The sequence below is a fragment of the Scyliorhinus canicula genome, unplaced genomic scaffold (genome assembly GCF_902713615.1).
Source record: "Scyliorhinus canicula unplaced genomic scaffold, sScyCan1.1, whole genome shotgun sequence".
NCBI classification, from domain to species: domain Eukaryota; kingdom Metazoa; phylum Chordata; class Chondrichthyes; order Carcharhiniformes; family Scyliorhinidae; genus Scyliorhinus; species Scyliorhinus canicula.
In genome coordinates this window covers 3,484,222-3,508,592 of record NW_024055461.1, presented here as the reverse complement: position 1 = coordinate 3,508,592, position 24,371 = coordinate 3,484,222, and the positions used below count along the sequence as shown (strand labels likewise).

The window sequence follows — 24,371 nt, the reverse complement described above, 5'->3', positions numbered from 1 at the left end:
CTTCTGCACTGTAAATTCTATGATCTATGATAAGAGTCCCTACAGTGCAGAAGGGGGCCATTCGGCCCATTGAATCTGCACCGACCCTATGAAATATCACCCTATCTGGGCCAATCTAGGGCAGCATGGTAGCACAGTGGGTAACACTGTTGCTTCCCAGATCCAGGGTCCCAGGTAATAATTCTGTCACTGTTATTATTAGACAATAACCTGCCTGAAAAGAAAATCGCTTATTGTCACAAGCAGGCTTCAAATGAAGTTACTGTGAAAAGCTCCGAGTCGCCACATTCCGGCGCCTGTTCGGGGGGGGGGGGGGGGGGCTGGGACGGGAATGCCTGTTATTCCAATGCTGATGTGTGTTACTCTGTTACTATTATCATTAGACAATAATAGGAGGGCAAGATGCAAGGTAGCAATGATAATTTGATGTTTCTGTGTTATAGTCAGTGTCACTGGGAGATGTGAGATAAAATAGGAATGGAAACATCATGACAGAGGCACGTGTGACTGACTCCACCTGATTCAGAGCTGTTGTACCCAAGGTGAGAGCAATGAGTACATGGGGAAGTCCAGAGATTTCTGGTATCTGAGGTGCATCCGTAGAGGAACTGAAATCATTCTAGTGGTTCTCGATTTATACAGGAAATATATCTTCTCTTTGAGACACATTGTGATTGAAAAGATCAAATGTTAAAACATCAGAAGAGGAAAATTCAGATTGTCGCAAAGGGCATCATTGCTACCTCACAGCACCATGGACCCTGGTTCAATTCCAGCCTTGGGTGACTGTCTGTGTGGAGTTTGCACTTTCTCCCAGTGTCTGCATGGGTTTCCTACCACCAGTCAAAGATTTGCAACTTAGGTGGATGAGCCATGATCAACTTCCCCTTAGTGTGCAAAAATGTGCTGGTTAGCTGAGGTTACAGGGATAGGATGGGGGATTGGGCCTAGGTATAGTGCAAATGCAATGGGCCGAACGGCCTCCTTTTGCACTGTAGAGATTCTATCAGCGAACTGTCGAATTCATCTGATTCACCATAATACTGCCAATTTACCCTCTACAAGTGTAACTCACTTTAAAAGTTACTGTAAATCTGCTTCCAGCAGCCTGTCAGTGTGAATTTCAGATCACATCACATCACTGTGTAAAAATAATTCTCATCATCCCCTTGGATTCTGTTGTCAAATCTCTTAAATCTCTGTGTCCTCTGGTTACAAACCTTCCTGCTCTTGGGAAATAGTTTCTCCCCATTGACACTATCATAAATCCTTCCTCATTTTAAACACCTCTATTAAATCTCCCCTTCACCTTCCCTGATCTCAGAGGGACAATCCCGGTTTCTCCTGCTCTGAGTCACAGGGACTCGAAACGTTAACTCTGTTTCTCTCAGTACCGATGCTGCCAGAACTAGTGAAGTTTTCCAACATTTTCTGTTTTTCTCCCTCTTTTTCCTTCTTCAATCTATCGGAAACACTGTATGATTTGAACACCTCAATTGATTAGGAACAGACAGAGATTGAGAGAGATACAGAGGAAAGGAGAGACTGAGAGATTTTAAAAAAAAGAAAGACGAGGTGGCGAGAGATAAAAGCTGAGAAATAGAGGAAACAAGTAACACAGAAAGAATGATGTACAATATAAGGGAGCAGGTTATCAGTTCCCAGCTACAGAGAGCAGAGGGAACTCAGTGACTGATTCACAGACACAGCCGGTTCTGTCCGGGAATGGAGACTCTGAACAGAAATAACCGGCTCATTTGTAAATGTCACCACAATGTGATCTGTGTGACTCTGCCCTGACTCTGTGGACAGATATAGGCCGCACTGACAGATGGCCCCACCAGATTGTGGTCCCTGCATTTATTTTCTGCTCAGAAGTGAGATGTGTGGTTTGGAACCGGCAGCAGAGAAACAGGAAGTTGTGTTACCTGAGAATGAAACAGCAGGCGTCAGTTTCATGTTATCACCGTGAACAGTCTTCCTGCCTGTGTGGGTGAACTCACTCTGACAGCATCAAGAACACCCACACAGATTGCTGCTGGCCTCAGCATTACATTCACATCCATTCTCATTTTAAACATTAAAATATGAGGTTATTTAATTTATTAACATATTCACTGAATTGGAAGATGGACTGAGGCTATCACTGGGAGAAATAATGGGACATTATAGAAACTTACATTTTCCTCAAAGAGGGTTATTAGAAAATAGATTAAAAGTGAGTCAGGACCAATCAGAGAGAGAGAAAGTGAGAGGTAGAGAGAGAAAGGATTGAGTCTCCATAAATTAGATGTTCACTCAGAATGCGGAGAGGTTCAGTGTGTTCTGTGCTTCTTCAGAAGAGATAATGAGAGAGAAATGTTTAGTGAATTTAGGCGCTCTGTGAAATAGAAAGGTTAACAGAGAGAGTGTCAGAAAGAAAGATAGAGAGGTGGGAGGTCTGTGAAATGAGTGAGTGAGAGCGGAGAGAGGTGAAGTGAGAATCTGAGAGAGAACAGAGATATGAATGAGAGACAGGAGAGCAGGTTCACATACCCGAGGATCACTGAGAATGATCAGAATAAGGAGACCACCCAGAAAACAGCCAATAGGAATTTTCAGCTGAACACATCACTCATTCTTAAAGGGACAGCCGGGGCTCTGACACTGCTCAGCTCCCAGTTAAAGAGGCAGGCACAGCTCCGCCTTTTCCCTGTTATGTTTATGATTGTTTAAGGCTGGTAGGGGTGAGGTTTATTTAAAAGGATGGAATGTGGGAAGCACAATAAAATCAATAAAAGTGGGAATTCTTGGACACAATCTGCAGCTCCTTCTTTATCTGGTAATGAAACTATTGTCTAATTCTCCCTGCTGTTACCAGGTTCCTGTGATACCCTCCTGCTGCTATTTTAATGCAAACTTCAAGCAATCTATTTAAGTAGGTTTCAATTCAAGGAATTCATTGTCACCGTCACACAAACACATTAAAATGTTTTAGACAGATTCCGATGCATTTTCAGCCTGGAAGCTGAAACCAGCTGCTTGACATTCAATCAGGAACCTCACAGTTTTACACCAATCGCTGATTTGACAGCACAGTGGGCTAAACCACTGGCTTGTAATGCAGATCAAAGCTAGCAGCGCGGATTCCCATACCGGCCTCCCCGAACAGGCGCCGGAATGTGGCGACTAGGGGCTTTTCACAGTAACTTCATTGAAGCCTACATGTATAAGCAATTATTATTATTAAATTTCCAGCATTCACCATTGTTCTTCCCGACTCTGAACACAGTTGTAAAGAAGACTTCTGTTCCGTGTCTCGGGGTTCTGAGATGTGGAAGAGAGCGGCTGGAACATATTTCTTACACACCTCAGGAGTAACCCACACGGGGACTTTGCTGTCAGTGAAGAGAGATGAGAAAGTGCAAAGTGTCATTTGTCCCTCTCAGTGTGACCCTGAAGGATTGTGTCCAGGCTGAAGTTCTGTGCATGCCGTGTGATCCTCCCCCAGATTGTCCTTCCTGAGCTCCAGACAGGTCATGTTCAACACTCAGGTGGGAAAGACAAAAATCTGCAACAGCATTGCAAACAAAGTTGATTTATTTCACATTTATTCAGAATAATAAACCTCATCAGCAGATTAAGACAATCAGAGTGAACATTATTCAGTCCTGGACATGATTAACAGCATCTTTCCAAGAACCGGTGCAGACTTGATGGGCCGAATGGCCTCCTTCTGCACTGTAAATTCTATGAAAATCAATAAGGGCATAATCTAATCCTTGTAGTCGCTTGTGAACTCGTTGGTGTTAGCTTGTGGGATGAGTGAGTAAACCCCTTTCCACAGACATTGCAGTTGAATGGCCGCTCCCAGTGTGAACTCGATGGTGTTTCAGAAGATAAGATAAATGAGAAAATTCCTTCCCACATATGGAGCAAGCGAACGGCCTCTCCCCAGTGTGAACTCGCTGGTGATTCAATAGGTTGGATGACTGACTGAATCCCTTCCCACACACTGAGCAAGTGAATGGCCTCTCCTCACTGTGAACCTACTGATGTGTCAGAATGTTGTATGAACGTGTGAATCCCTTCCCACATTCAGAGCAGGTGAACGGTCTGTCCCCTGTATGAAGTTGCTGGAGTGTCAGAAGGTTGGATGAATTAATGAATCCTTTCCCACAATCAGAGCAGGTGAATGGTCTCTCCCCAGTGTGATCATGTTGGTGTGTTACTAAATCCTTGTTGTTTTTAAAGCTCTTCTCACAGTCAGGACAGTTAAAATTTTTGTTATCAGAGTGAACAAGTTGATGTGCCTGCAGGTGGGATGACTGAATGAATCCTTCCCCACACACAGAGCAAGTAAATGGTCTCTTTCCAGTGTGAATACATTGATGTGTCAGCAGATCCTTTTTACATTTAAAACTCTTTTCAGTCAGGACACGTAAATGGTACCTTATCAGTATGACCAAGTGAATCCCTTCCCACACACCGGGCAGGTGAATGGTCTCTCCTAAGTGTGAACTCGCAGGTGTGTTCGAAGGTTGTGTGAATGGGTGAATCCCTTCCCACAAATGGAGCAGATGAACGGTCTCTCCCCAGTGTGACTGCGCCGATGAACCTCCAGTTGTGATGGTAACTGAATCCCTTCCCACAGTCCACCCATTTCCACGGTTTCTCCATGGTGAGGGGTCTTTATGTCTCTCCTGCCTGTGCCTTGTCGACACACGCAACAGAAGTATAGTTTCTCCCGGCTGTGAATGGTGTGATTTTCTTTCCGGGGGCGGGGGGGGGGGGCGGGGGGGGGGGGGGGGGGGGGGGGGGGGGGGCGCGGCGGGGGGGGGCAGGGGGGCAGGGGGGCAGAGCTGTCATCCTGGACCAGGGAGCAGGAGGGGAGAATGTTGTGAATTTCTATCCTGGACTGACAGTGATTAATTTTGGAAACTCCTTTTACAGGGGGTTATTAGGGGAGGATTTACACACAGCAAATTCAAACCTGGAAAAATATTTTTCTTTCCTGAAGTTTATTTCTGGACTGACAGTGATGCCTTTGCAAACTTCTTTCACAGGCACTTAGAAAGGGATTCGGAGGCAGGAAATTCACAACCAATCCTCACATCAAATTCTGACAGCACCATTCGGATTATCAGGACCTGGAGATTATCGACCTTTGTGTGTAAGCATTGAGTTCCATATCATTATCACTCACTGTGTAAAATTTCTTCCTCATATCCTCCCTGTAGATCTTGCTCACAATCTTAAATCTATGTCCCATAATTCTTTTACAATCTAATGATGGGAACAGATTTATTTCTCTTTTTCCTGGGTTTGCTGTTGTCGTTTCCGGTGCCTGGGTCATGCCAGATGGTCCGTCCAGATTCCACTCCGTTATTGTGTATTTATAGCGGTTGAATGGGCTTGGACCAGTCCATTTCCAGATCCAGTACTCGAGTGAAGTCTCCACCAAGCATTGATTGATGTGTATCCAGGTCTGGGATGGATCCCAACAATATTTTTTGCAAATGCCATATTGTCCCAGTTAGGGACTTAGCCATTCACCAGCACCACCAATGTACCCGCCAGTGACCCACTGACCACCACGTATCTCCCATTAGTGTCCCCAATGATCCTGGTGACTGAAGACTGAAAGAGTGACTGTTTATTGATTAGAATTGCAGCACCTCGAACCCTATGTCAAACCCCGAATGAAACAGTTGGCTCACCCTTCCACAGTCTGGTCTGATCTCTAACCCACAATGAATCTCCTGCAAGAACACTACACCAGCATTTAGATTCTTTAGGTGAGTGACAACCCTTGACCTTCACTGGTCCACCCAATCCCCTTGCGTTCCAGGTGACCAGTTGAATCAATGGTCTCTGTACCAGCCCCCATCACGGAATCAGCCATTTCCACCGTGTGACGAGTCCCCAGCTCACAGGGGGACTTGAATCCCTTCTCACAGTCCCCACATGAAAAATGAAATGAAAATCGCTTATTGTCACAAGCAGGCTTCAAATGAAGTTACTGTGAAAAGCCCCTAGTTGCCACATACTGGCACCTGTTCGGGGAGGCTGGTACCGGAATTGAACCGTGCTGCTGGCCTGCCATGGTCTTGCTTTAAAAGCCAGTTATTTAGCCCTGTGCTAAACCAGCCCCTATTTACACGGTTTCAGCATGCTGCTGGTGTCCTTGTCCCTCTCCACGTTTGACGATCAGTTGAATAATAAATAATAAACATTATTAGTGTCACAAAAAGGCTTACATTAACACTGCAATGGTTACTGAGAAAGTCCCTTAGTCACTGCACTCCGGCGCCTGTTCGGGTACTCGGAGGGAGAATTCAGAATGTCCAAATCACCAAACAAGCACGATTTTTGGGACTTGTGGGAGGAAACAGGAACACCCGGAGGAAACCCACACAGACACGGGGAGAACGTGCAGACTCCGCACAGGCAGTGACCCAAACCGGGAATCGAACCCGAGTCCCTGGCGCTGAGAATCAACAATGTTACCCACTGTGCTATCGTGGCAACCTTGTCTCCACAGAGAGCATGTGTACGGTCTCTCCCCGCTCTGAATGGAGTGGTGTTTTTCAGACTGCGTAACTGGTTAAAGCTCTTTCCACAGTCAGTTCACTGGAACACTCATTCAAGTCGAGTGTGTGTGTATCGGGTTTTCTTACAGTCACACTGATCTTGGAAAATCTTTCCCTACGGACAGACCAGACAAACATTTCTTCTTCCACATTCACAGGTCAATGATATTCGCGTCCTGTTGGATGGAGTGACTCTGTTAAATCTTGATGTGAAGTTTGATTTGAGTCTCCATCTGTAAATCCTCCCCTTCTAACCCCCTATAAAAGGAGTTTACAAAAGCCATCACTGTCAGTCCAGGATAGAAATTCTGAACAGGCAATTCCAGTTTCTCTGGAAAATGTTTTCCTCTCTTGTTCCCCAAAGCTGTAAATCCCCGTCCCACACACTCTCCCTCCTCCCTCGGCTGAAATCCAAACCCATCTACCGTTTCTTTTTTTTTAAATTTAGAGTACCCAATTCATTTTTTCCAATTCAGGGGCAATTTAGTGTGGCCAATCCACCTACCCTGCACATCTTTAGGTTGTGGGAAGAAACCCTCGCAAACACGGGGAAAATGAGCAAACTGCACACGGACAGTGACCCAGAGCCGGGATGGAACCTGGGACCTCGGCGCCATGAGGCAATAGTGCTAACTACTGTGCCACCATGCTGCCCTTCTGCACCATTTCTTTCCTCTACTCCCAGTTTTCTCCCTCCCTCTCCTCTGCCTGGGTTCAGTTCTCCAGTTCCTGTCTGCAGACTGACAATAAAATCAATGGGCCTAATTGAGGGTTTGGGACCTCCAGCGGGTTTTTGTGAATCCTCCCCGCCCACCTGCCAGGGTTTCCTTCCTTGCCATCGGAGAGACCTCTGATTTATTGTTCTCCCTTGTGGTCCAGGTCTCTCCCTCAGCTTGACATATTTATTTGTCTGGAGAAAAGGATGGTCTCTTTCCTAATGTTCACAATTAAATGTGTAGGTTCCCCAAGAGATGGCTGACATTTCAGGGCAATTAAATGAATAATGGACAGAGATATGTTACATGGTACAGATTAGATATATTATTTACGGTTCTGTAATAAGTTATATTTATTATTATTTCTCGCCTTGCAATATAAGACTGTAGCTACATTATAGATTTCCAGTCATCTCTTCCCTCAGAGGGTTGATAGTCTTTAGATTTCTCTTCCACAGGGACCAGTTGTATCTGGGGGTCATTGAATATATTGAAGCACAAGTTAGACAGATGTTTTATTAGCAATGGAGTTAAGGGTTATGGGGAACAGGTAGGAAAATAGAGATAAAGATGAGATGAGGAGGGATCTCTTCACTCGAGCATGTGGTGAAGCTTTGGAATTCTCTACCCCAGAGGAATGTGCAGCCTCAGTCATCAGGTATGTTCAAGACAAATATTGACAGGTTTCTAGATATTGAAGGATATGGGGATCGTGTGGGAGAATGGTGCTGAGGTAGATCGGCCAAGGATCTCATTAAATGGTTGTGCAGACTCAGTGGGCTGAATGGTCTACTCTTACTCGCATTCTAATCTCTGTGTCCTGGTCAGGAAGCAGTGAGCTGAGCTTGCATCTGTCGATCAACATGAACCAGCACCTTCAGGAGAATTGGGAGGGTGAATATTAGATACAGCATAGTGAGAATGGAGGGAGATTGTGTGGGACGGAGATTTACAGCTTTTGGAGAACAAGAGAGGAAATAATGTTCCAGAGGAACTAGAATTGGCTGTTCTGAAATTTCATCGTGTACTAACAATGATGACTTTTGCAAATTGTTTTTAAAGGAAATTGGAAGAGGAGGAATTATGGACAGAAATCTCAAACTGCACATCTTGTTGTGACAAACACACTCAATTCCTTCTGATCTGAATACTATTGTGAGAAGGAGAAATGTTTGTCCGATCTGTCGGCTTCTAAAGGTTTCAAACATCAGTGTGACGGGAAAAGCACCGAGACCCACACAACACACACCCGAGTGAGAGAGTTCCAGTGAACTGACTGGAAATAGCTTCAACCAGTTACACAGCCTGAAAAAACATCACACCATTCTCTGTTGGGAGAGACAGTGCACATGTTCTGTGTGTAGACAAGGCTTCCACTGACTGTCCAATCTGGAGAGACACGGCGAGACCCAAAACATGGAGAAACAATGGAATGTGCTGACTGTGGGAAGGGATTCAGAACCCCATCGAAGCTGGAGTATCATCGACGCAGTCACAATGGGGAGAGGCCGTTCACCTGCTCTCAGTGTGAGAAGGGATTCACTCAGTTGTCTCACCTGAAGACACATCAGCGAGTTCACACCGAGGAGAGGCCGTTCACCTGCTCTCAGTGTGGGAAGGGATTTATTGATCCATCCATCCTGCAGAGACATCAGCGAGTTCACACTGGGGAGAAGCCATTCACCTGCTCCCTCTGTGGGAATGGATTCACACAGTTATCCAGTCTGCAGACACACCAGCGAGTTCACACTGGGGAAAAGCCATTCACCTGCTCTTAGTGTGGGAAGGGATTACATAGAAAATAGGAGGAGGAAGAGATAATTTGGCCCTTTGCACCTGCTCTGCCATTCATTATGATCATAGTTTATCATCCAACTCCACAGCCTAATCCCGATTTCCCCTCCATATCCTTTGATCCCCTTTGCCCTCAGTGCTGTATCTAACTGCTTCTTGAAAATATGCAAGGTATTGGCCTCAACTATTTCCTGTGGTAACAAATCCCACAGACTCACCACTCTCTGGGTGAAGAAATGTTTCCTCATCTCTGTCTAAATGGTCCACCCCGTATCCTCAGACTGTGACCTCTGGTTCTGTACACTCCCACCATCGGGAAAATCTTTCCTGCATCTACCCAATCAAATCCTGTTAGAATATTATAGGTTTCTATAAGATGCCCCATTCTTCTGAACTCCAGTGAATACAATCCTAACTGATTCAATCTCTCATACGTCAGTCCCACCATCCCAGGAATCAGTCTGGTAAACCTTCGCTGCACTCCCTCTAGAGCAAGAACATCCTTCCTCAGATAAGGAGACCAAAACTGCTCACAATATTCCAGCTATGGCCTCGCCAAGGCCCTGTATAGAACAAAGAATAATACAGCACAGGAACAGGCCCTTCGGCCCTCCAAACCTGCGCCGATCACGTGTTCTATCTAGAGTCTAGACCAACCGCCTGTATCCTTCTATACCCCGTGTGTTCATGTGCCTATCCAGATAAGTCTTAAAGGTCGCTAACGTATCTGCCTCAACCACCTCACTTGGCAGTGCATTCCAAGCCACCACCACCCTTTGTGTAAAAAGCTTCCCCACACATCTCCACTGAACCTTTTTCCCCCTCACCTTGAATTTGTGCCCCCTTGTAATTGCCATTTCTGCACTGTTCACTCTGTACCCCTAATAATTTTATAAACTTTTATCAGGTCACCCCTCCGCCTCCATCTCTCTCGGGAAAACAATCCTGTTTATTCAATCTCTCCTCGTAGCTAATCCCCTCCATACCAGGCAACATCTTGGTAAACCTTTTCTGTACTCTGTCCAAAGCCTCCACGTCCTTCTGGTAGTGCAGTGACCAGAATTGGGACACAGTATTCCAAATGTGGCCTAACCAACATTCTATGTAATTGTAACATAATTCTTGAGTTTCTATCCTCGATACCCCGTCCAATGAAGGCAAGCATGCTATCTGCTTTCTTCACCACCATTTCCACCTGTGCTGCCACTTTTAAGTATCTGTGGACCTGCACGCCCAGATCTCTCTGTGTCTCTATGCTCCTGATGGTCGGCATCTCCACATCATGAGTGTTAAATGCTCTCAGCTCTGTATATTATGAATCTTTGTTGGACCTTATCCAGTGCCTCTATTTTCTTTTTCTAAATGAAGATCACCAATGTTGTCAGTGCTCCCAGTGTAGTCTAACCCTGATTCTAAACAAGTTGAAAATTTCCTCCGTGCTGTTCAATTCTACCCCTTTAGAATGGAACCCTAGATATGGGCCCTACACTTTAGGAAAGATGTGAAATTCTAAGTTAGGGTTGTAGAGGACATTTACGAGAATGGCACCAGAGATGAGGGACTCCAGTTAGTTGTAGTGACTGGAGCAGCTAAATTTCTCTCCTGAGATCACAGCATCTGGAGGGTGAAGAATGAGATCATTCAGCCCTTTGACACCATGTCGGCTCCCTGTCGAGGAAGCCAGTCTGTCCATTGCTCCGTTCTATCCCCAAATCCCTGTGGGTTTATTTCTCTCAGTGCCTGTCCAATTTCCTATTGAAATCCTTCTGTCATCTCTGCATCTCCTACCTCATAGGCAGTAGGTTCCAGGTCGTTACCACTCGCTTTCAATGTACACAAGGCTGCTAGAGCACAGAGGAGTCTATTTGGCCCATTTTCCCCGTGCCAGCTCTTTGTACAGCGACCCATTTAATCCGAGTTCTACTATTTTGTTTTATTTTTCACAATGTATCAAATTCCCTTTTGGAAGTTACAGTGCAATGAGGCTCGACCACCATTTACAGACAGTGTATTCCAAATCACAACACTCGCTGTGTTTTACAACAAATAATTGTGCCTATGGTGTGTTGGGAGTTTCAGAGTATTCAACACCGTGGTTATTACACAAAATTAAGACTCAGTCTTCATCAATGATTCTGGTGCGGTCACCGAGTGTAATAGATCTTAGTTTGCGGACAATTAGAATAAATGTACATTTCTATAAAACCTCTCACTACCACTGGACCTCCTCAAGTGTTTAAAGCCAATGGAGTACTTTTGAACCATATTCACTGTTGTAATGTAGGAAGCTGTAAGTACGCATCTGTAATCACATTTAGTTTTAAAATTGTTATTTTCATAGTGTAATCACTGTCATCAGTAACAAGGTCAAGGAAGCCCATTTATACCTCCAACATGTGGCTTCTTGCAGCCATTTCCCCTTCTGTGCCTTTTCTATATTAACTATGTATTGATTTCATAGCAAAATACAATAATTAAATTCAAGTTTATTCAGTAGTGAATATTGATTATGATCAAGGAATTGGTGTATTGGGTAATTATCTTGCAAAGGCTAGGTCTTTATTTTTAAAAAAAAACACGATCAACCAAAATGTTTCCAGAAACTGCAGAGCTATCAGAACTTGTTTGATAAAATAAATTACTCAATAATTTTGAGAAGTTACGAGATGTGATGATAAGCCTGTATATAATATTACATGTACTCAGCAGTGTGACCTCCCACCAGTAGAACATAGAACAGTACAGCACAGAACAGGCCCTTCGGCCCTCAATGTTGTGCCGAGCCATGATCACCCTACTCAAACCCACATATCCACCCTATACCCGTAACCCAACAACCCCCCCCCCCTTAACCTTACTTTTATTAGGACACTACGGGCAATTTAGCATAGCCAATCCACCTAACCCGCACATCTTTGGACTGTGGGAGGAAACCGGAGCACCCGGAGGAAACCCACGCACACAGGGGGAGGATGTGCAGACTCCACACAGACAGTGACCCAGCCAGGAATTGAACCTGGGACCCTGGAGCTGTGAAGCATTTATGCTAACCATCATGCTACCCTGCTGCCCCAGTAGTTGGCGTCAGGCATCAGTCAGGTGTCATCCGGCTACCAGCAGAAGGTTATCAGGCATACACGAGGCCAGTCGCACATAAGAGTAGTTCCAAGAGACTCTAATGCAACTCTGTGATAACTTAGTCTGTATAGCATTCTGATCGTTACCTTACCACGTGTACATTAATAAATCGTCGTTCTGCCTAAGTCACCAGCAGTTCTGTGGAAGCATTGCAAGAAAAGATCACAGAACACATCATTAGGCATCATATTCTGTCAAGAATATGTGGACTAAGCATTGGTGTAATGATATTGTTAGTGGGCTAGTAATCCAGAGACCCAGGTTAATGCTGTGGGGATCTGGGATCGAATCTGCCTTTGACAGATGGTGCAATTGAATAAAAGTCTCGAATTGTAAGTGTAATGATAACACTGTTGATTGTTGTAAAAATCCATTAACTAATGTCCTTCAGGAAATCTGCTCTTCTTACGTGGCCTGGCCTACACGTGACTCCAGATCCACAGCAATGTTGTGGTTGATCTGCAAGTGCCCTCTGAAATAGCCTCACAAGACACGCAGTTCAAGGGCAATTGGAATGAGCAGTAAATGCTGGCCCAGCCAGTGACCCCCACCTCCCATGAATGAATAATTTTTAAGAAGACTCATTGTTCAATCTGAAGATGAGTAAGAAACTGTCTCTTTGATTGGATTTGATTTATTGTCACGTGTACTGAGATAGAGTGAAAAGTATTGTTCTGCGTACAGTCCAGACAGATCGTTCCATACATGAAAAACAAAATGCGGATCTTGGCAGTTTGTTCAGTTCACAAAATAATTTAATGGCTTTGTAGATGTAGATTAACATTTTAATCACCATCCAAAACATTTCTAATGGTGATGTATGCTCATATGGACAGACACAAACAATACTGTCACTGAATTAGAGGAAATGACAGATTTAACTGAACCATCTTTTTGAAAAATTCAGCCTTCATGACGGAGAAACAGGAAAAGCCACTCAGGGAGATGCGGAAATCCAGGCTCAGTGCGGATTTGCTGTCAGCCCTCCTTTCTTATGCATGAACGGGATTTAGGCTGCAGAATGTTTCACACCAAAACACAGAGGGGTCAAATATACGCAACACATAATTCTCAATTCACTTTCATTTAATTATACTTGACTTTGTTTAAAAGCTGTCTGTGGTCAGTGTTAACAAAGATTCATGGGATTTGTATTACCCAGTGAAACGCTTTCATGGTCAGTCATGTTTGCAATTCAATGGTTTATATTTCAGAGTTATTCAGAGTGAAGACTCGAGATCTGTCAATTCAAATGAAGTCATATGTAACAAATAAATATACTGATGTTGAACATTGAATAATGAAACAAATATTGAGTAAAATTGGGGGAAATTTTCTGTAGGAAGATAAGAATGATGCATTAATGATTGAACAGAGAGCATTGTTCCGTTGGATGTTTGCTGAACAAATGCTTAAGTTCAATATCCGTTTTATATCTTACGGTCTTACAAGTTGAGACGTCTGTTTTAAAGAAACAGTTGTCTTCATGTAATCAGTGACACGGCTTCTCAGCTGAACCATTAGAGCATACAGTGCAGAAGGAGGCCATTCAGCCCATCGGGTATGCACCGACCCATTTAAGCCCTCACTTCCACCCGATCCCATAACCCAATAACCCCTCCTAACCTTTGTGGACATTAAGGGCAATTTATCATGGCCAATCCACCTAACCTGCACATCTTTGGACTGTGGGAGGAAACCAGAGCACCTGGAGGAAACCCACGCAGACACGGGAAGAGCGTGCACACTCCGCACAGACAGTGACCCAGCAGGATATCGAACCTGGGACCCTGGCGCTGTGAAGCCACAGTGCTAACCACATGTGCTGCCCATTGAAAGCTGCAGCAAGACTGTGCAGTTGAATGTTGCACAAGTCCATTGGGTCCAGTGAAAGTGAAAAAGTGAAAATCGCTTATTGTCACGAGTGAAAAGCCCGGGTGCCAGCTGTGTAGAGTAGGGGTTATTGCAGTCACCTAACACGTGAAAGGTCCCCGGTTTGAAACTGCCAGAAGCATTAAATGCTTCTCATTTAGTCCGAGGAAAACTTTCCACAACATCCGTTTGTCCCTGAATATTACCTGAATCTCGTATGTGAGAGGAATAGGAGATCTGGTCTCACATCAGCCACAAAAATTGATTCAGCAAAGTCTGAAGTGCTGCATTTTCAAGAAGCAGTGAGATGATAAAGAATTTCCTGCTTTGACACAGTTCCGATATTGGCAGTTTGTTCAACCACAACAGAATTTAATGTGCTTACAGATGCAGATGAACATAACTGTCTCAATCATGTCTAATTGTGAGATAAAAGCAACTTACTGCGGATTGTTCAATCGGAAACAAAAACAGAAAATATTGGACAATCTCAGCAGGTCTGACAGCCTCTGTGGAGAGAGATGGCAGCTGACGTTTTGAGTCTGGGTGACTCTTTGTCAAAGCTGGAGAACTGCAAATAGGGTCAGGTTTAGACTATTGTGGGTGGACAGTGGATGGGGTGGGAGGGCAGGGAGCTTGTGGAGATGTGGGGCTGGGTAGAGGGCCAGGGATAGGTGGAGAATGACTAAAATGACAGAAAGAAAAAGGGAATGTAAATCGGGGTAATAAAGGCTAAGAACAGTGCTGTTAGTGGCGCGTTAAGAGATTAGAATCTTAACGGCAGAATAAAAGTTAGCAGTGAGTGAAAGGAAGACTAGGAACAGGGAGCAGATTGTCCAAGGGGGGAGGGGGGGACAATGGTGGAGGCAAAACAGATCGATGGAAGAAATGAAAATAAGTTGCTGGAAATAAACATGTGGGGAAGGTGGAGGAGAATAATAAGTGACATGGCCTCTCAGCCTATCCATCAGAAGCTGCAGCAAGACACTGCAGTTGAACATAGCATAGGTCCATTGGCTGCTCCGCTGCTGCCTGTTTCTGTGGTGTAGTGGTTAACATGTTCATCTAACTCGCGAAAGATCCTCCATTCAAAACTGTGCAGGAACATTGAATTCTTCTCGCTTAGTTTGAGGGATGTTTGGATAACATGCGTTTGTTTCTGCATATCATCTGAATCCCATTTATTAGATATATATTTGGCCTCAAAATTCTTTCAGAGAATTCTGTGAATATTAGAACATAGAACAGCACAGAACAGGCCCTTCGGCCCTCAATGTTGTGCCGAGCAATGATCACCCTACTCACACCCACGTATCCACCCTATACCCGTAACCCAACAACCCCCCCCCCCCCAATTATCACGTCTCCTCACACACCAAGTGTCCCTCATTATTATTATTCAAAACATTATTGACGTTACTCATCTAAATTTACAGATAAGTTGTATCATTGTTATTTATTGTTCAATAGTTAAACAAATGCATTACCTGACACCCGCAAAGTTCCAAATGATACCCTGCAAACTACTCTGCGATGGAGACTGGCAGGAATCGCAGTCAGAGTTCACATGTGTTAGTTGTGAATGGTTTTCTAATGTGCTGTGGCATTTTATGATTCAAAAGTCAGATCAATTTCTCCACCAATTGCCTAATTTTCAGTCAAATTGTACTTCCACAATAGAAGGTTCTTCAGTGCAATAAGGATGCACTGTTTACTATTCTCGGTCAGTGCACGAAGCGCTGTTCCCTGTTTCTGTAGTGTAGTGATGATCATGTTTGCTCAAAGGGCCTCGCTTTAAAACCGCTCAGAAACATCAAACCCGATTCATTTCCGTGTGTGGAAAAGTTACATGATTGACATTTTCATTATTCATTGACACCCATCCTGAATTGCCCTTGAATTGGGTTGCTGCGTTAATCTGCCATGTGGAATCCTGATCCCCGGAGCTTCAGCCTGGTTCTCTGCTTTACTGGTCTAGATGTGGAGATGCCGGCATTGGACTGGGGTGGGCACAGTAGGAAGTCTGACAACACCAGGTTAAAGTCCAATAGGTTTGTGTTGAATCACTAGCTTTCGGAGCACAGCTCCTTCCTCGGGTGAATGAAGAGGTGGGTTCCACAACCACATATATAGACAAATTCAGTGATTCAAGATGATACTTCGAATGCGAGTTTTTGCAGGTAATTAAATCTTTGCAAGTCCAGATGGTGCAACTGGAGAGAGGGATAATCACAGGTTAAAGAGATGTGAATTGTCTCAAGGCAGCACAGTTGATAGGATTTTCAACGCCCCGACCAGATGGTGCGGGGTGAATGTAATGCGACATGAATCCAAAGTCCCGGTTGAGGGTCTACCCATGCATGCAGAACTTGGCTATCAGTTTCTGCTTGGCGATACTGCATTGCCGTACGTTCTGAAGGCTGCCTACCTAACCCCACACCTCCATGCTATCCCCATACCCCAGGAACCACACCTAACCTTTTTGGACACTATGGCAATTTAGCATGGCCAATCCACCTAACCTGCACATATTTGGACTCATGCCTGTGCTATCACAAAGACTGCCCGTTTGCACCTACTTTACAGTATCCGTTACATTATCCAGCCTCTCTCCTGTGTCTGTGTGACTGGGGCTGAAACCTTGGTCATGCATTCGTCACCTCCCAATTCGACAATTCCATTACATATCTTGCTGCTCTCCCACATTCTACCTTTGTGAACTTAAAGCCATCCAAAAGTCTGTCTTAACGGTGTCTTAATTCACCGTAAGTTCCTTTCCACCATGATCCCTGTGCTCTAAGACTTGCATTTGTTCCCAGTCAATTCTCACCCTCGTTTTCAAATCCCTCCATGGCCTCATCTCTCCCCGTGTCTGTCATCTCCTCCAGCTCCACAACCCCCTGAGATATCTGCACAGCTCTGATCCTGGACTCTTGTACACCCCCGATTCCAATTACTCCGCCATGGTTTTAAGTTCCCTCGGCCCCAAGCACTGAATTCCCTCCCTAAAACTCCCCGTCTCCACCTCACTTACCTCCTTTCAGACTCTTTAAAACTCACCTCTTTGGCCAAGTTTTTGGTCACCTGCCCTAACATCTCCTTTTGTGTCTGGGTGTCTCACTTTGTTTTATAATGTTCCTGTGAAATTGACGGGATGATTTATGAAGTTAAAGGTGTTATATAAATAGAAGTTGTTGTTGACTGTAACCCTGACCCCCTGTTTTACAATATCCCATTGGTTTCACAACAAACTCTATCTCTGATGTTTTGCCCCCTGCAGGTTTGCAGCCTCTATAAAGACGGTGGCCGTTAACTCAGGCCTGTCACCGGGAGCAGGCCGCAGCTGCTCGATGCAAACCCGGGTCCGGAAACTTCTTATTGGGATTTGGAACCTCCACCGGGTTTCAGTGAAACCTCCCGGACGAGTCCAGGATCGGCACTGCGCATGTCCCGGCTCACAATGCCAAGGGAATGATTGACGGCAGCTCTAGACCAATAAGAGGAGAGGGGTGGACTGGAGGAGCTAGTCCTCCAACCAATTAGAGTGAATGAGGGGCGGAGCGGGGCCCGGTATCCCACGTGAGCTAGAGCATGCGCAGTACCGATGACAGCTCAGGATTGATGTGGTCGGGTGGAAATCTTCAGCCGGTCCGATCCCGCTCGGTTAGTCATGAGGGAGGGATGTAGCCGGCGGATGGATCGGGAGGCTTCATAAACACTTCGTGTAGCCCAAGCTCCGAATAGGAAGACCGGACACAGTAGTTAAACCGGCGAAAGCTGCTCAGGCTTATCCCCGAGACAGGCCCGGGTGGATGCGGAGGGAGCGAGAGCCCCGGCTTTGCTCCGCCTCCCATTCACTCTGATTGGTTGGAGGACCAGCCGCTCTTATTCGGTCTTCCAGCCCCGCCCACTCTTCCTATTGGTTCGAACCCGCCGTCAATCAGTCCCCGGGCATTGTGAGCTGGAGCAAACCCTTCACCATCATTGTCAGCTCCCTGGTTTGCAGCTGCGGAGCTTCTCCCTCCCGGGAACAGGCCCAGGTTAACGGGCACCATCCTGCTTCACACACTGGGGGATGGTTCACATCACAGGATGGGGGAGGGGGGATAATACATAAGAGCTTACACTTTGCACTCAAATCAATGACGACTCTGATCTCTGGCAAGGAAGGAAACCCTGGCAGGTGGGCGGGGAGGATTCACAAACACCCGTTGGAGGCCCCAAACCCCCAATAAGACCCATTGGTTTTATTCAGTCTGCAGACGGGAGCTGGAGAACTGGACCCAGGGAGAGGAGAGGGAGGGAGAAAACTGGGAGTGGAGGAAAGAAATGGTGCAGGTGGTGAGATGAGTTTGGATTTCAGCCCAGGGAGGAGGGAGAGTGTGTGGGACGGGGATTGACAGCTTTGGGGGAACAAGAGAGGAAAAAATGTTCCAGATAAACTAGAATTGTCTGTTCAGAATTTCTATCCTGGACTGACTGTGATGACTTTTGTAAACTCCTTTTACAGGGGGTTAGAATTGGAGAATTTGCACACAACAAACTGAACCCAACAGAAAGGTTTGTCTCTGCGAATTCTATCCTGCATCAACAGTGATGACTTTTGTAACATGAGAGATTACAGCTCTCAGGAAAGATTGGGCAGCACGGTAGCATGGTGGTCAGCTCCAGGGTCCCAGGTTCGGTTCCCAGCTGGGTCACTGTCTGTGCGGAGTCTGCACGTCCTCCCCGTGTGTGCGTGGGTTTCCTCCGGGTGCTCCGGTTTCCTCCCACAGTCCAAAGATGTGCAGGTTAGGTGGATTGGCCATGCTAAATTGCCCGTAGTGTCCTAAAAAGTAAGGTTAAGGGGGGGTTGTTGGGTTACGGGTACAGGGTGGATCCGTGGGTTTGAGTAGGGTGATCATTGCTCGGCACAACATCGAGGGCCGAAGGGCCTGTTCTGTGCTGTACTGTTCTAAATTTCTAAATTAAATGGAGTGGGGGGGGGGGGGGGGGGCGCAATGTGAGAGATTGACCATGGTTTAGCACACTGGGCTCAATCACTGGCTTTGAAAGCAGACCAAGTCAGGCCAACAGCACGGTTCAATTCCCGTACCAGCCTCCCCGAACAGTCGCCGGAATGTGGCGATTGGAGCTTTTCACAGTAACCTCATTTGAAGCCTACTTGTGACAATAAGAGATTTTCATTTTGTTTCATTTCATTTCAACAAACAAGTCATAAATACAAGATAGTTACAAATAAATCCAAGTGGACAATACGGACAAATTTATTTATCACGGGTTCAGAATGTGCAACTCATTACCATGGAAAGGAGTTGAGGAAAGTGCTGAGATGTTTTCAAAAGGAAACGGGACAAGCACATGAGCGAAATGGAATCAAAAATCTGCTGAAAGGCTGAGATTTGATCGGTGTGACAGTCGGAGATGTGTGCCGAGTATTGACAACAGCAGAATCTGTGACAGAATGGCCTGTTTGTGTCTTACATATTGACAGTATTTCAATGTAATCTCCTTTTACAGAATATTTGCAGATGCAAACATCATGTCGAGATCTGACAGTCACTTGATTCATCAGGACCGACCTTTCAACGTGGAAGGAGAAATGTTTGTTTTGTCTTTCGGGAAAAAAATTCAAAAATCACTGTGATTGGAAAAGCACCGACACACAGACATCTATGTAATTTTCCAGTTAGCTGGAACTGAGCTTTAACCAATCACACAACATGAAATTAAATTGCAGCATTTACATCAGGGAGGCACCGTACTCTGGCTTCAACTGATGATCCAAGTTGGAGAGACAGAAGGACATTCGCACCAAAGGAATAAAGAAGCAGCAATAGGACATTCAGCCCCGTGAGCCTGTTCCACCATTTAATAACATCACGGCTGATCTGATAGTGACCTCAAATCTGCATCTCACCTACACCCGATAACCCGTCGATAACCATGGAGAAACCGTGGAAATGTGGGGACTGTGGGATGGGATTCAATTACCCCTCTGAATTGGAAATTCATCGACGTATTCACACTGGGGAAAGGCCATTTACCTGCTTTGTGTGTGGGAAGGGATTCACTCTGTCATCGAACCTCATCAAACACCAGCATGTTCATACTGACCGGAGACCGTTTAAATGTGCTGACTGTGAGAAGAGCTTTAAACGCAGAAAGGATTTACTGATACATCAACGCACTCACACTGAGGAAAGGCAGTTCCCCTGCTCCATGTGTGGGAAGGGATTCACTCAGCCATCACTCCTCCTGAGACACCAACTTGTCCATACTGATCAGAGACCTTTTAAATGTGCTGACTGTGAGAAGAGCTTTAAAAGCAGAATTAATTTACTGACACATCAACAAACTCACACTGGGGAGAGGCCGTTCACCTGCTCCATGTGTGGGAAGGGATTCACTCAGTCATCCCACCTCCTGAGACACCAACTTGTTCATAATTATGAGAGACCGTTTAAATGTGCTGGCTGTGAGAAGAGCTTTAAAAGCAGAAATGATTTACTGATACATCAACGCACTCACACTGGGGAGAGGCCATTCACCTGTTTGGAATGTGGGAAGGGATTTAATGCTTCGTCAAATCTCTGGGCTCACCGTCAGGTCCACTCTGACCAGAGACCGTTTAAATGTGCTGACTGTGAAAAGAGCTTTAAAAGCAGAAAGTATTTACTGACACATCAACGCATTCACACTGGGGAGAGGCCATTCACCTGCTCCGTGTGTGGGAAGGGATTCACTTGGTCATCAATCCTCCTGAGACACCAACTTGTTCATACTGATCAGAGACCGTTTAAATGTGCTGACTGTGAGAAGAGCTTTAAAAGTAAAAGCTGTTTACTGATACACGAACGCACTCACCCTGGGGAGAGGCCATTCACCTGCTCCGTGTGTGAGATGAGATTCACATGTTCATCCCAGCTTCTGATACACCCGTGAGTTGACACTGGGCAGAGACTGTATACTTGCCCCGTGTGTGACAAGAACGTCACTCAGTCATCCCACCTGACTTCTCACCAACTTGTTCACACTGATCAGAAACCTTTTAAATGTTCTGATTGTGAGAAGAGATTTAAAAGTAAATCGAACCTGCTGAAACACCAGCGAGTTCACACTGAAACAGAATCATAGAATTTACAGTGCAGAAGGAGGGCATTCGGCCCATCGAGTTCACCGGCCCTTGCAAACAGCACCTTACTTCAGCCCATACCTCCAACCTAACCCATAACCCCACCTCACCTTTTTGGACACGAATAGCAATTTAGCATGGCCAATCCATCTAACCTGGGCTGTGGGGGGAAACCGGAGCACCCAAGGAAATCCACACAGACACTGGGATAACGCGCAGTCTCTGCGCAGACAGTGACCCAAGCCGGGAATCAAACCTGGGACCCCAGTGCTGTGAAGCAACAGTGCTAACCATTGTGCTGCTGTGTCATCCACATGCGGGAGCGGTCCTGGGGAGAGACTGTTTAACTGCTCCGTGTGTGGGAGAAGATTCACTCAGTCAAACAACCTGCACAGACATCAGCAAGTTCACAGGCAGCAGCAGGGTTTGGATTCAGCTGTTGTTGCTGCTGTTAGTCACATCCAGGACTGAATGATGCTTGGACGTCTGTTTCCAGTGGGGCTCCACAGTTTTCCAGGATATATCAGTGATTTAGACTGAAATGTACACACCAGGATTATACAACAGTTGCTGATGTGTTTTAGACAATGAGGGAGAAAGCCATGGACTGGGCTAGGTGGATAGAAAAGTGGTGAATGGAAATTTGGATAATGAGAGGTTAGGAACACACTTCAGTTAACTCCCGATAAAAATAAGGTCATTTCAGGATAATGGAAAAAACTGTTTGGTGGGGAAACTACAAATAATCATTTTTTTAAAAATTCAGAGTACTCAATTATTTTTTTTTTCCAATTAAGGGACAATTTAGTGTGGCCAATCCACCTAACCTGCACATCTTTGGAGTGTGGGGGTGAAACCCATGCAGCACGTGGAGATTTTGCAAACTCCACATGGACAGTGACCCAGGGCCGGGATTCAAACCCGGGTCCTCAGCGCTGTAGTCCCAGTGCTAACCACTGCTCCACGTGCTGCCCTAGCTACAAATAATTCAAAATAACTTTATTGAACAGTTCTCAAATGGAAAGGCACTTGACCACATTAAAACTAAGGATCTGCATTAGACGTTTGATCCAGGAAGTCATATTTAGGGCACGATTATAAACAGAGGGCATTCATTTAAAGTGATTAGAAAAAGAAGCAATGCTGAGCAAGGCTAGGAGAGTGGACAAAGAAGTGGCAGATGGAATACAATGTGGAAAAGTGTGAGATGCAGTTGGGAAGAAGAAATGGAGGCATAGACTATTTTCTAAATGGGAAAATGCTGAGGAAATCACAAGCACAAAGGGACTTGGGAGACCAGTTCAAGATTCTCTTCAGGTTAACGTGCAGGTGCACTGCAGCCTCATGGCGCCGACGTCCCAGGTTCGATCACGGCTCTGGATCACTGTCCGTGTGGAGTTTGCACATTCTCCCCGTGTTTGCGTGGGTCTCGCCCCCACAACGCAAAGATGTGCAGGATAGGTGGATTGGCCACGCTAAATTGCCCCTTAATTGGAAAAATGAATTGGGTACTCTAAATTTAAAAAAAAGTAAAAACAAAAGGTTAATGTGCAGGTTCAATCGGCATTTAGGAAGGCAAATGCATTGTATTCATTTAAAAAAAATAAATTTAGAGTACCCAATTTATTTCTTCCAATTAAGGGGCAATTTAGCGTAGCCAATCCACCTAACCAGCACATGTTTGGTTTGTGGGGGTGAAACCCACCCAGACACGGGGAGAATGTGCAAACTCCACACGGACAGTGACCCAGGGTCGCGATCCGAAAAATGCATTGTATTCATGTCGAAATGGCTAGAATACAAGATCAGGGATGTACTTCTGAGGCTACATAAGGCCCTGATCAGACCCCATTTGGAGTATTATGAACAGTTTTGGGCTCCGTATCTATGGAAGGATGGGTTGGCTTTGGAAAGGGTCCAGAGGAGGTTTACGAGAATGAAATGAAAATGAAATGAAAATCGTTTATTGTCACAAGTAAGCTTCAAATGAAGTTACTGTGAAAAGCCCCTAGTCGCCACATTCCGGTGCCTGTTCGGGGAGGCTGATAGGGTAATTGAACCGTGCTGCTGGCCTCCCTGGAATGAAGAGCTTGTCGTATGAGGAACGGTTGAGGACTCTGGGTCTGTACTCGTTAGAGTTTAGAAGGATATGGGGGGATCTTATTAAAACTTCCAGGATACTGCGAGGCCTGGGGAGAGTGGACATGGAGAAGATGTTTCCACTTTTAGGGAAAACTAGAAGCAGAGGACACCATCTTCGACTAAAGGGCGATCCTTTAAAACAGAGTACGAAATCTTACAACAAAAAGTCCAACCGGTTTGTTTCGACTCACTAGCTTTAGGGGCACAGTTCCTTCCTCAGGTGATGAAGAGGAATTAAAACAGAGATGAGTAGGAATTTCTTCAGCCAGAGGGTGGTGAATCTGTGGAAGTCTTTGCCACAGAATGCCGTGGAGGCCAAATCACTGAGTATCTTTAAGATAGAGATAGATAGGTTCTTGATTAATAAGGGGATCAGGGGATATGGGGAGAAGGCAGGAGAATGGAGATGAGAACAATATCAGCCATGATTGAATGGCGGAGCACATTCGATGGGCCGAGTGGCCTAATTCTGTTCCTGTGTCTTATGATGTGAAGAAAAACATTCTGTGCTGCATGTGGGATCATGAATGCACTGCTCGAACTTTGGTGGAGGCAGATTCATTGATGCCTTGAAAAGAGAATTGGACAACTATCTGTTACTATCAGATCAGCCATGACCTTATTAAATGGTGGAGCAGACTGGGCTGAATAGGCAACTCCAGCTCCTTGCTCATCTGTTCGTATCTTTTGAGGAGAAAAACATCTGCAGAGTTCAGGGCCAATGACAGGGGATTGTGACTATTGCAGAAAGTTGGCACAGATACAATTTGTTGAGTGCCTTTGTTTTGTGCTGTCACCTTTCTATGCCACTGTGTTATGAGGGAAATGCAGTGCACCAATGCAAGAGAGGCAGATTGCTCCCTCGATTTGGATTGGATTTGTTTATTGTCACATGCACTGATGTACAGTGAAAAGTATTATTCTGCGAGCAGCTCAAACAGATCATTTCGTACATGAAAAGAAAGTGAACTAAAGAGAAAATACATAATACGGCAACACAAG

The 24,371-nt window shown here is 45.3% G+C and overlaps 1 long non-coding RNA gene and 1 pseudogene across 1 annotated transcript; one reads left to right on the top strand and one right to left on the bottom strand.

The window, feature by feature from the left end:
- Positions 1 to 21,195, top strand: part of LOC119959646 — a 36,281-nt pseudogene extending 15,086 nt beyond the window's left edge.
- LOC119959650 lies at positions 15,534 to 17,836 on the bottom strand. The gene is made up of 2 exons (XR_005459252.1): positions 17,153 to 17,836; positions 15,534 to 16,305 (listed from the first exon to the last, which is right to left on the bottom strand). It is a non-coding gene; the product is annotated as an uncharacterized LOC119959650 (long non-coding RNA).
- Positions 21,196 to 24,371: the final 3,176 nt, after the last annotated feature.